This window comes from Rattus norvegicus, chromosome 12 (assembly GCF_021556685.1).
Source record: "Rattus norvegicus strain SHRSP/BbbUtx chromosome 12, alternate assembly SHRSP_T2T, whole genome shotgun sequence".
Lineage (NCBI taxonomy): Eukaryota > Metazoa > Chordata > Mammalia > Rodentia > Muridae > Rattus > Rattus norvegicus.
In genome coordinates, this window is record NC_141545.1 from 45,184,981 (window position 1) to 45,196,894 (window position 11,914).

General features: G+C 48.4%; 1 long non-coding RNA gene across 2 annotated transcripts; it reads left to right on the top strand.

Annotated features, from left to right (window-relative positions):
- Positions 1-3,108: 3,108 nt before the first annotated feature.
- Positions 3,109-8,893, top strand: LOC102553129 (uncharacterized). 2 transcript variants are annotated; one of them, XR_015634370.1, is made up of 2 exons: positions 3,109-3,206; positions 8,375-8,893. It is a non-coding gene; the product is annotated as an uncharacterized LOC102553129 (long non-coding RNA). The 2 variants fall into 2 exon arrangements; XR_015634371.1 differs by lacking the exon at positions 3,109-3,206 and adding an exon at positions 6,057-6,474.
- The last annotated feature ends 3,021 nt before the right edge of the window (positions 8,894-11,914 follow it).

The following is an 11,914-nucleotide window of genomic DNA, read 5'->3' on the forward strand; positions in this document are numbered from 1 at the left end:
GCCAGTCTTCTCCTAGCAGCCTTCACGTGCCTCCTCCTGCACCATGCCTGCCTGGATGCTGCCATGCTCCTGCCTTTATGATAACGGGCTGAACCTCTGAACCTGTAAGCCAGCCCCAATGATATTCTGTCCTTATAAGAGTTGCCTTGGTCATGTGTCTGTTCACAGCAGTAAAACCCTAACTAAGACTACTCAACAGGCTGTTTTCTCCAGGGCTATCTTGTGGAATGCCTTCCCTGCCACTGACTGCCCTACTGGGCATGAGATGCAACATCCTTGGTAGAATGGAATGATTAAATGATGTACTAATGAAAGGCTAGGAAGTAACTCACTGTTTGGCTAACAAATCAGGTTCTAAGCTACCAGAACGCATGCTTTCCTGACAACATCTCGCATTTACGAAGCCCCCAAGTACCTGTTTTGTGCCAGATGTAGGGTTACATCCAGACATGGCTGCCTATAGCCAGATCATTAAGGACAACATTTAATTGGGGTTGGCTTACAGGTTCATAGGTTCAGTCCATTATCATCAAGATGGGAGAGCGGCAATATCCAGGTAGGCATGGTGCAGAAGCTAAGAGTTCTACACCTTCATCTGAGGAAATGTCTCCATGAGATTCAGCTATAAGGCATTTTCTCAACTAGTGATCAATGAGGGAGAGCCCAGCCCATTTTGGGTGGTGCCATCCCAGGCTGATGGTCCTAGATTCTATAAGAAGGCAAGCTGAGCAAGCCAGGGGAAGCAAGCCAGTAAGTAACCTCTCCATGGCCTCTGCATCAGCACTGCTTCCTGTCCTGTGTGAGTTTCAGTCCTGACTTCCTTTAGTGATGAACAGCAATGTGATGTGTAAGCTGAATAAACCCTTTCCTTCCCAGCTTGTTTCTTGCTCTTGATGTTCATGCAGGAATAGAAACCCTGACTAAGACAAATTGGTACTAGGAGTGGGGTATTCCTGTGACAACCTGACCATGTTTTTGGGAGGAATGTAGAAGGACTTTGGAACTTTGGTTCAACTAGTGGCTATGGTCTTTAACATTTTAACCAGTCCCTCTCTCTAGGCCTGACAACCAGAGACTGATAGCAAAAGATAATCCCAAGACTATTTAAGTCATATTCCACGTGCCTAGAGAATGTAGCTCAGTTGGTAGAGTGCTTGCCTAGCATGCACAAGGCTGCAGGTTCAATCCCAAGTCACTGCATAAACAGAGCATGGTGGTATGTAATTACATGCCCATAACTACAGGTGGGGTCAGGAAGATTGGATCATCCTGTCCATGGCTATCCCCTACTGCATAGTGAGTTAGAGGCCAACCTGGGCTACATTGGACCTTGTCTCAAATATAATAAAGTAGAAAGCTGGGATATAGCTCTCAGTCTTGAATTCACTTTATAATGAGGAGGTCCTGAACTGAGATCCTCAGAACCTTCATTAAAGATGGGTGTGGTGTGTATGTCGTAACTCTAGCTGGCTGTCTCTCTCTGTCCCTCTCTGCCTCGTCTTAACCTGAATGTCAGTGATCAGCGCCTGTCTTTGCACCATGAAAGCACATATGAACACAGAAACAGGCGCATACACATTAGAACACTAACAACAACAACAACAATAATAATAAATATCCCTTTAAGTTCATCATTCATCCCACATCCTCAAGAACATAAAAGTTGTCTTAGTTATGGTTTTTAAGCAAGTTGGGAGGAAAGGGGTTTTCTGGTTTACACTTCCACATCACTGTTTACCATTAAAGGAAGTCAGGACAGGAACTCAAGCAGGGCAGGAACCTGGAGGCAGGAGCTGATCAGACAGAATCCATGGAGGATGCTGTTTACTGGCTTGCTCTCCATGATTTGCTCAGCCTATAGAAACCAGGACCAACGGCCCTGAGATGGCCCCACCCACAGTGGGAGGGGCCTTTCCCCATCAATCACTAATTGAGAAATGCCTTACAGCTGGATCTCATTTCTTCAACTGAGGCCCCTTCCTTTCTAATGACTCTAGCTTAAGTCAAGTTGGGACACTAAACCAGCCAGTACACAAGTCATTAAAACAAACAAAGGGCCAAAAAGCGGAGGCACACACTTTTAATCCCACACTCCACTCGAGAGGCAAAGGCAGGCAGATCTCTGAATTCGAGGCCAGCCTGGTCTACCGAGTGAGTTCAAGGGCAGCCAGGAATACACAGAGAAACCCTGTCTCACAAAGGTACAACCCAAATAACTCCCATTTCCCAGTTTAGAGGAGAGAGAGCAGATATTTCTCGGCTGATTTTTTTTTTTTAATCGAAAGTGAATATAGAGGTGGGAATGATACATATTTCTTGGGAAAAGGGGAGCTTATTCCCTGTCTGTTTTAAAATAGCCAAGCATATTCATCCTGCTGGCCGGGTGGGGGTCTGTTGCTCTGGGGACAGAGGCTCAACCAAGCCTGGAGGAGGTAGTGAGGGGTTGAATCTTCAGATTTACTGCCTCAGTGCTTCCTTGGTTCGCGCGGAGTGGCCACTGGAGAGAGACTTGGCTGCAGACGGCTTGGAAGCAACATACAGAAATGCTGTTCATAACTAAATATAACTCACGTCTGAAATGCCTTTCGCCAAGCCCCGGGAGCGTCCACAATGCATTATCTCACTACATCCGCTCACGAGCTGAGAGCAGGAGCACCCTCCCTCCTTTCTCAGGGAGGGATGGATGGAGGTCCTTAAACCCAGGCCATCCATCGTACTGGCTGGGTTCCCACCGGGCTCCTTGGAAGACCCCGAACTCATAAAGGGGCCCTGAGACAAGCAGCCCAGACCATTAGATAAGCCAATGCCATCTGCTGTGACAAATGGACTTCCAAGTGCCTATGACCCAATACCACAGTGGGTAAAATTTACCCCACACTTGGTAAAATTCCAGATGGGTGCCCCTGTTTGCCAGGTCGCTTTCAGTGGATCCTCCAGCTCACGGCGGTGCCCACCTCTCAGCCTCCACCCCTTCACCATTAGCCTGCATGGGGACAAGGCTTTATGAGTCAAGCCTGGAAATGTTCCCCAGGCTATCACTTCCATGCACATTCATTGGGTAGAGGTGGGTCATGTGGCTGTATCCTTGCAAAGGAGGCTGGGAAATGTAGTCCAGCCCTGCCGCAGCCGAAAGAGGAAGGAGTCCTGCAGTGCCCAAGCCTACTCTTCTCCTGAGAACGTCTGTTTTTGCGTATTGCTTTAAGCAGGTCAGTTCCGATTTTATTCATACTACATATATTGCATAAGAATTAGGCTGAGGCTGTGTTTAGGAACACACACACACACACACACACACACACAAGTCCTATGTGTCAACAATTAAAGAAAAAAGAAAACAGACACCATGAATTTGAAAGGGAGCAAGGGGCATAATACATTGATTGGAGGGTTTGGAAGGAGGAAGGAAAGGAGTGGGAGATGATGTAATTGCTTTATAATCTCAAAAGATAAAAAGAAACTTTTTTTAAAAATCAGGTTGAGGGGTTGGGGATTTAGCTCAGTGGTAGAGCGCTTGCCTAGGAAGTGCAAGGCCCTGGGTTCGGTCCCCAGCTCCGGAAAAAAAAAAAAAAAAAAGAACCAAAAAAAAAAAAAAATCAGGTTGAAAGAAAGGTGTGTTTGTTTGCTTGTTTCCTGAGACAGGGTCTCGCTATGTAGGCCAGATGGCCTGGAATTTGCTATGTAGACCAGGTTGGCCTTGAATTCCAAGTGCTAGTATTAAAGGTTTGTGCTACCTGGGTTTAACTATCTTTTTTTTTTTTTTCTTTTCTTTTTTTCGGAGCTGGGGACTGAACCCAGGGCCTTGCGCTTCCTAGGCAAGCGCTGTACCACTGAGCTAAATCCCCAACCCCCCCCCCCTTTTTTTTTAAAGATTTATTTATTTATAAGTACACTGTAGCTGTCTTCAGACACACCAGAAGAGGGCATCAGATCTCATTACAGATGGTTGTGAGCCACCATGTGGTTGCTGGGATTTGAACTCAGGACCTCTGGAAGAGCGGTCAGTGCCCTTAACCGCTGAGCCATCTCTCACAGCCCTCTTTTTTTTTTTTTTTTTTTTTTAATGTATGTGTGTTTTCTCCTTCTACCCAAGGATCCAACAGTCTTCAATCCCTCACTTCTGGGGTCATAGATGTTCACGAGAGCAAGCTGGCATTTCAGACAGGTTCTGGGATCAGAACTCGGGTCTTTAAGCAGATACTGTGAATCTTGATGAGCAAGAGGGGGAGCCCTCTGGCCAACAGAGAAAAGCAGAGGGACAGCCTGGAATTGGGAATGAGGCAGCACAAATCTACAGCCCTCCTTCCACTGGCCGGGGAACTGTATTTCATGGCCCGTCTCCTTTGGCAATCACCCAGTTCCCTCAAGACAAGGGAGTTCATCCTCACTTAAGAGGATCTGCAGAGCCAAGGCTAAGGATTGTCAAGGCTTGGAGTAAGCCCGGAACACAGAGGGCTCTAAGCAGGGGCAGGGTGGTGTTTTCAGCCCAGGGCTCCAGCTTGGCTGGGCAGTATCTCGCAGAGCCTCTCTGATGGCCCAAGGGAGATGTGTGGAAAGAGACAGAGAAGAGAGCCAAAGAGAAGGAGATTCCGAGGCAGTGAGCAACTGCTGGGTCAAGAGGTTGTGTCCCACCATGAAAGAGGAAGGAAGGCACACTACACCGAGTAAGAATAGCATCCTGATTAGAGGAGGGCTTCCCTTGAGGTGTGCAGAGACTAGCAGAATTGTGCAGGTTAGACAAAGCCAAGCCACACACAGACAGGGATTGATTCCTGGATGTTCAGTGCTGAGGCTTTGGGTTACCCCAGTATCGCCTCACCCCCACAGGCCCCTGGTGCTTGGTTAATATCCTCCCTCAGGCTGAGACAGACTCACCCTGCCTTTCATCCTGCAGGCTTATCTACCTAACCTTGGTGGGCATCGTGTGTGTGTGTGTGTGTGTGTGTGTGTGTGTGTGTGTGTGTGTGTGTGTTTTGTCATTCCAGGGGCATGCCTGTCTGCAGGTGTCTCAGTGGGTTGGAGAGAGACAGTCATGACATTTTGACATTTTTATACTTTCCCCCAATCTCCAACCCTCCGTCCTTTCAGCCCTAAGCAACCGCTGATCTAATTTGACTGTAGACATTTCTCTATTCTGTAAGTGTGTGAAATTGCAGCTGCCTGTGGTTTTACACTTTCGATCTCAGGACTTTAGAGGTGGAGGCAGGAGGATCAGGAGCTCACGGTCATCTATCGTTACTTGTTGAGGTAGAGGCTAGCCTGGACTACTTGAGGCCCTGTCTCAAAAATGAATTAATAAAACGCCAAGGCCAGCAAGATGGTTCACTAAGTAAGTTGCTTGCCGCCAAACCTCATAACTGACTTGTGCAAATTGTTCTCTCGCCTTCATGTGAGTGCACACCCTGCCTTTCCCCAAAAAATAATCGAGTGAGTGAATACGAATTAAATTTAAAGAATATAAAACAGAGTCAGATGTGATGGGGCAAGGCCTTTAAGACTCAGGAAGCAGAGGCAGGCAGATCTCTGAGTTCAAGGACATCGTGGTCTACAGAGTGAGTCCAGAACTGCCAAGGTTACACAGAGAAACCCGGTCTTGAAAAAAAATTGTATATGTGTATGCGTATGTATACTGTATAATGCATATGTATATAATGTATATGTATGCATGCAAAATGTATATTTAAATAATGTACATGTATATATAAAATAAAAAAAAATACACGTGGGTAAGAGTGACATTATGTGTCTGTCTACTCCTTTGAGGCAGTATCTCTCATTAGTCTGGAATTTATCAGTTAAGCTACACTGGCTACTAGGGAACCCCAGGGAGCCCCCTAAGTCTACTTTCCTGAAATCGCATTTTCGTACACAAGCCACCACACCGAGCTTTTTAAATATTGGTGCTGGGGAGGGATCAGACTCACGTCCTCATCTTCCAAGACAAGCACTTTACTCACTGAGCCACCCACTCACCCAACCCCCATCCCGTTTCTGTCCCATTTCCGTTGGCCACACAAGAATCGCTCAGAGTTCTTAGCGAGTGACGCAGACAAATACATAATCTCAGAGTCTACAAAGGTGAGCCAGGTACTTTCCCGAGCCCGGGCTATGAATTGTGCTTGGCAAAGAATCTCTCCCCACTTTGCAGCTGGGGAAACTGAGGGTGAAGATCACCGATCTGTGCCTTGAGGGGATTCCACAAGAGCAACTGTTGCTAAGCCGCCCACACTGGGAGGGTGGAAGGTGGTAAAGAAGGTGTTGACACTCTTTATTCTCCGGCCTCCCTTCCCTCCTGGGCGTTGGGAATTAGATGTTCAAACAGGACGATGGGAATGCTAACTGCATCCAGTCTGGGTGACTCACTGACAGTACCCTCGACTGTGGGGAAGGTCCCAGCCTCGTGGGGGCCAATGGCGCAGGCAGGATCCGGATGCGGCGCGCATCGTTTTATACACCAGCTGGGTTTCCAGCCGAGCTGTAAGTCAAAGATTTTATAAATTGGATCGTATTTTAGAGAACAGATAAAAGAGAGAGAGGCTGTGACTCCTCGGGAAGAATCCGTGCACGAGGTGGTAATCAGGCCAGATTTATGATTTCTGTAAAGACGGAGATCAGAGATAAATGCCAGCCAGCCAGGCTTCCTGTGATAATTAATTAAGAGTCTGCTGGAGTCATAGGTGTGAGTCTGACTTTAAATGGCTTTTCTTTTTATTAAAATCTCTCAAAAAGCAAAGCCAAGAACACAGTGTTTCCAGGGTAGATGTTACTTACACTCTGCTTAAGACTTGGGGAAACTGAGGCTCGGGGAGGAGATGATTCAATGACGGCCACGGAGTTAAGTAACGAAGCTGAGATTCTGTGGACCACAATATTAGGGATGCTTCTGCTCCATCTGGGAGACAGTGACGTCAAGGGGTCAGCCCTGAGGTCAGCAGGCTACCTGTTGAGAATAGTAACCGTGTCCTTAACCTGTCCCCAGGCTACCAAAGGTGTCAGAGAACCTACCCCAAAAGATGGCTGGGAGATAGCTCAGCTGGTAAAGTGTTTGCCTTGCAAACATGAGGGTGCAAGTTCAATTCCCCAGACCCCATTCCCAGTTCTGAGGAGGAGAAGAGCGGGGTAGGGGGGTAAGGTTGAGGAGGCGGGGAGGATCCTTGGTGCTCACTGCAGCCTGCCCAGCCCAGTGGGGAAGCTCTACGTTCAGTGAGAGACCCTGTTTCAAAATGCAAGGTGGACCATACAAGTTACCTTCTAGCATGTTTGTACACACGTGCGCACACGCATACACACACACACACACACACACACACACACCACCCCCACCACCACCCCAAACTCATTGTCCCTTCTGGGACACTCAAATAAGATGTAAATACATCTCTTACACAGCAGATACTCAAGGCATGTGCCATGAAACATCTTCTTTGAATGCCTACATTGTACAGCATCCCCCAATGCCCACCAGCACTGCCTGCTATTACAATTGGACCCCCCTAGTCAGTCTCAGCTTCGATGGTGGATAAAGGGACCTAGGCAGCATCCATCCCACAAGGGTACAAAGATAAAATGAGCTGCAAGGTATTTTTCCTTTTCCTAGCTGCCAGGGTAAGACAGACATTATTATGTAAGCCAAAATAGTAGATCCCGCCCCCTCTGCCGGTCCATCCTGGCTGCGCTGATCCTCTAGAGCCTTGGTTCATACAGGGAGTTAGAGGTCAGACTCTAGGCTCTCTAGAGCTGCCCTCATCGGGGTAGATTCTCTTGTAGGGGAACCCAGTGGCATATATCTGCACTTTCTGAGGTGCAAGCCAGTCACAGTAGTCCCTTTCCCGTGGGAGTGTCTGGTGTGGGTGGGTCTTTGTAACACACCCTCACCAATGAGATATATGGGGAAGTCTAGTAGGGGCCTTGCCGGAAGGTGTTTTCCCTTTTCCTGTCGGTGTGGCTGTATGGGGAAGTGATGGTTGGAGTTGTGGCAGCCACTTTGCAATCATGAAGGGAAGACAAAAATTAGCACGCTCAAGAAGGCAGCATAGGGGAAAGGAAGAGACAGGTTGCTGAGGATATTAACCATCCAGGAATCTCCTCCCAGAAGGAGCTTGTCCTACGAGAGGATACATCCCTTCCATTTAAGTGATGTGTTCCTATGTAACTAGTTACCCCCAAACTGAGCATTTCCTCACAGCAAACGTGTCTCTGGGAATTAGTCCTGCTGGAGCTACTCAGCTGAAGGTTGCGGTAAACATGCAGCTGCAGTTACCAAAGCTGAATGGGGCTAGCATACCCTTTCCCAACAAGATGGCGCCTTTCAGAGCTATTTCCGGGGGTGGGGTTGTGGGCGGGGTCTCAGTTCCTCATGGTTTGGTCCTCTCCACAGGCTTGCTTGAGCATCCTCACAATATGGCGACTGGCTTTCCAAGAAGAAAGTGACCTAGCAAGAGGAGAAGGAGAGCCACGGTGTATTTTATTTCTGGTCAAAAGGGGATAAAAGTCCAAGCGCCCACCGATGGGCGGACGCATAGAATGTGGTACATCGACACAGTGGGACATTATTTGGTCATGGAACAGAACAGAATAAAGTATGGATGATGCTATGACATAAATGAGTCTCGAAGTTGTGCTAAGCAAAAGGATCCAGACAGAAAGCATACGTCGCCGTTTCTATTCACTGCAAATGTCCCGAATACACAGAAAGTTGATTAGAGGTTTCCTGGAGCTACGGTGTAGACCAAAAGGAGAAGTAACAATGACAGAATATTCCAGAATTAGACAACAAGGATGATTGCACAGTCTTGTGAATATGCTAAAAAACCGTTGCATTGCACAAGTGTACTGGAGAGCTACCTGTGACGTATGGGTTTTAACTCAACTGAAAAAATCAACCATTTTAATTCCTCGTGCCGGGTCATTCACATTCTTTCCTGTATAGCGATCTGTAGTGAATATTCTCAATCGTCCACTCTCTTGTGAGGGGGCCTTTGTGTCAGTTCTCATCCGTCTTGGTTCCCCCGCCAATGTCTGTATGTAGTGGTGTGTCCAAGGAGCCTGCTGTGGATGCAGCAAGGGCGCAGGATGCAGGATCAGGAGCCTGCTGCACAGAGCACAGAACACCAGGTGGGAGGTGGGCATAAGATACAGGGTCCAGAGCCTCCTGCGGTGCGCATGGGTGCAGGATGCAGGGTCAGGAGCCTGCTGCGCGGAGCACAGAGCACAGGTGCAGGGGATGCAGGTTTTCTGTATCTTCTGCTTCACAGCCTGGCTTTCTAGAACTCCTTTCTGAGCCTATGGAGACCAAGCAGGGAAACAGCTCTGCCTCCCTGCTTGGCCTTGCGAGCCCCCTGAGGTCTCAGAAAATAGGGCAACCAGAATGGAAAACAAATCTCGCCAATCAGGAGGTGCGCTGCTCTCCCCACCCTGGTGCTCAGAGACCCGCTGGACGGCAGCAGGGCCTCCCCCATCAGAAAGTATTAATGAATATTCACAGGATTCATTAAACATTTCCCCGCGTGGCTGAGCAAAACAGCGCCGAAACCCCCAAGCCATTAACAAAAAAAAAAAAAAAAAAAAAAAAAAGATGTGGAAATATTACAGGGGCTGGGGCAAAAGCTACAAGAGCCTCCGGCGAGAATTTATTTTTTATTTTTTTGTGTTGAAACTCAACTTAGTTTCATGGTTGCACCTGTGTTTTCGAGAGGTCTGCGTGTCCAGGTTCTCCATGATTCTGAGCAGACAGCCTTGTTTGTGGAAGTTCTCTTTCAGACAGTCGCAGTCTGTGCCCTAGCCACAGCCATGTTGACGTGACACTTCTGAGAGTTGAGGATTTCTCTAGGAAGCCCCTTGGTTGAATGCTCACGGCTAATCGGTAGTACCAGTGCAAGTACTGTGACCCCACTTGACAGATAAGGAAACGGAGGCATGTGGTTACTGGTGCACTGTCCCAGACTCATTGTACTGAGGCCAGACCACTTTGTTCTTGAAGCTTTGATTGGCCAAGATGCCTCCACCAACCACAGTGGGGCAGTCCAGCATCGGCCCATCCCCCAGCTGAGATCTCTGTGAGTGCAAGTCTATAGGAAACCCCGGAAACAGACAGCGCGTGCAGAGAGAATCCTCGTGTCTAAAGCAATGCCAGTCATAGGAGAATAGCGTAATCTTGAGAGTGGCGGCCCGTTGATGGAGAACATTCTAGCAGGGCCCACTTTCCAGTTGTCTGTGAGGGAACCAACAGGATAGGGGGTGTGGGGGGAACTCTGCTCTTCCACTCATGAAAACTCCTGCTGTGGCTGCCCGGAAGTGATGGACTCTCCTTCAAGACTCTGAGTATTATACCCTAAATAGGAAGAAGAGGAGGAGGAGGGGGACGAGGAAGAAGAGGAGGGAGAAGAGAAGAGGAGGAGGGGGAGGAGATAGGCCAAGGAGAGAAAGAGGAGGAGGGGGAAGGGGAAGAGGGGGATGAGGGGAAATTCCCTAGTGGGGAAGGACAATAGCCAAGGACCAGCCTAGGCTTGGAGAGGGATTCTGAGAGAAGGGGTGTCTGGGAGCAGTGAAACAAGCAATTCGAAGTCAAATCATGGGTTACCAGCTGATGGCCTGTGTTCTGCTTGAGCCAGCTTTCCAGGTTGCTCTCTCTAAGCTTTCTCTGGAGACCTCCAGACAGCTCTCTGCTCCAGACAACTTCCTTGCAATTCTAAAAACTCTCTGGATTGCCTTGCAGATCAAACCCTAGCTTTTTATTTACATGTCAACTCAGTCATTACCCTGGGTTCCCTTTTGATTGTCCCATGAATCAGCATCCCATGACCCCAGCCCCTTGATTCTCAGAGAGAGACAGCAAACAGAGCACAAACCATAAGATCCCATTACAGATGGTTGTGAGCCGCCGTGTGGTTGCTGCGATTAGAACTCGGGACCCAAGAGCCGTCCGTGAGTGCTCTTAACCACTGAGCCATCTCTCTAGCCCTATATATTTTCGAACTCAAGTTTTCGGTGTTCTTTCCCACAGCTTTAAGGACCATCCTGAAGGTCACAGAGTTCTACCATTTTGCTGAGACGTGGATACATCCTCACCTCCCAGACTCCTGCTGTTTCCTTCATGAAATCGTTAACCTTGGCAGAGAGGACATTCCTCGAAGGAGGAACGTGAAAATATATACCCTATTACACAAACAGCCTTATACCCACAGCAACCATCAACAATCCTGGAGACCCATGCCCTGCTGTCTCTGTTCCAGGGGTGGAAAACCATCTCATACTGTCTCTAACATGGCCAACCGGGACTCAGCAGACAATTGTAGTGGCTTTGATTGAGCAGCCACCTTGTTACTGAAGCAGACTAATTAGGTCTGCTGAGGGGGCCGCTGGCTGGTTCCTCTTCACCTAGAACTTCAGCTAAATGTTCTCCAAGATATCTTCTCAGTCTTATGTGGCCTTTAAATCCCCCATTTTAGGACCCAGCCTGGATCTGGCTCATGCTGGTCATCCACAGCTACACAACACATTCCCTAGCTGTTCCCCTGGAAGTCTTAGGAGCCACAAGGTTGGGGTCAAGAGAGATGGTTGTCCTACCTCAGATGTCTGAGGAAGTTACAGGCTAGAGGTGACCTGGAGGGGCTGTGCTAGGAAGCCTTCGTGGGGTCTGGGTTCTAACTTTTAGTTACTTTCTGCTGCTATATTCCAACTTTCAGGCCACATTCTGTCACTGAAGGAAATCGGGGCAGGAACTCAAGCAGGGCAGGAACCCAGAGGCAGGAGCCGATGCCGAGGCCACGGAGGGATGCTGCTTACTGGCTAGCTTCTCATTACTTGCTTAGGGTGCTTTCTTTTTTTTTTTTTTTTTTTCGGAGCTGGGGACCGAACCCAGGGCCTTGTGCTCGATAGGCAAGCGCTCTACCGCTGAGCTAAATCCCCAACCCCTCAG